Genomic DNA, 1,433 nt, shown 5'->3' with positions numbered 1-1,433 from the left:
AATACATATATAAAAATACATATATATATTCTTTGATAATAATAGGAAATGTTAAAAACAGTATAAGTATTAAAATACATATATACATTCTTTGATAATAATAACAAGAATATGTTTAAAACGGTTTACAAGAGAGTATTCAGCAAAAAGCGTTTGGTAACTATATATATATATACCCAGGAGATATATTTAAGAATTTGCAAAAAATTGGAGAGGAACTGACCCATCTTTTTAACATGTTTTTCTCTTGTGTGTAGCGAGGGAATGTTTGCTATTTTAAGAGACAGTGTGGGAGGCTTGTTGGGGTGGGAGGAAGGAAGGGCAATGTAGAATTAAGAGGATTTTTTTTTTGTTTCTGGGCTAGTCTGTCATGGTTCAGTGGTTTTGGGGACTGGTCTTAGAGGTCAGAATGTCTCTGGGCACATCTCTATGTGTGTGTGTGTGTATATATACATGTTTGTGTCTGTGTGTGTGAGCCGTTTTTGATTGGTCCCAGAGTTTATTGTGGCGTGTGTATATGGGTCTGTGTGTGTTTTATATGTGTATGTTTGTGTTGGTGGGAATGTTATGTGTGTGTACAGGAGAGTGTGTATCTCTCTGTTCTTCTTATATACTATTATGAATTAATAAATATATATATAGTTCTATATTTAAGAGATGAGGAATTATGTACGTTTGACGGATATTTGTCCTCATCTTGTTTGTTGTCAACACAATGTTTTGGCTGATATACCCTCCAGCCTTCATCAGATGTTTTGGGGAAATTTGGAACTTGGGTTATTATTATTATTATTCAGGTCACTGCTTGGAATTGAACACAGAATCTTGGGGTTAAGAACCAATGGGTATATGGCATAGTGGTTAAGAGCATGGCCTACTAACCCCAAGATTCCGAGTTTGATTCCAGCCAGTGACCTGAATGATAATGATAATAATAATAAAAATAATAATAATAATAATAATAATAATAATAATAATAATAATAATAATAACAACAACATCGAAAAATACCTTAGGAATGAGATCCCAGGTTGGAAATTTCTCCAAGACACCTGACGAAGGCTGGAGGGTATATCAACCGAAACGTTGTGTTAAAAACAAACAAAATGACGACAAATATCCATCAAACGTAAACAATGTAAAGAATGTAAATAATGTAAATATATATATGTATATATATATATATATATATGGAAAATTGGATGTGGGGAGGGTGCACTGAAAGTGTAGCTGCTAGAATAAGAATAGCCTGGGCAAAGTTCAGAGATCTCTTACCTCTGCTGGCGACAAAGGGACTCTCACTCAGAGTAAAAGGCAGACTGTATGACGCATGTGTTCGAACAGCCATGCTACATGGCAGTGAAACATGGGCTGTGATTGCTTAGGACATGCGTAAGCTCACAAGGAATGAAGCCAGTATGCTCCGCTGGATG

The sequence above is a fragment of the Octopus bimaculoides genome, unplaced genomic scaffold (genome assembly GCF_001194135.2).
Source record: "Octopus bimaculoides isolate UCB-OBI-ISO-001 unplaced genomic scaffold, ASM119413v2 Scaffold_43180, whole genome shotgun sequence".
NCBI classification, from domain to species: Eukaryota; Metazoa; Mollusca; class Cephalopoda; order Octopoda; family Octopodidae; genus Octopus; species Octopus bimaculoides.
This window is presented reverse-complemented; position numbering follows the sequence as displayed.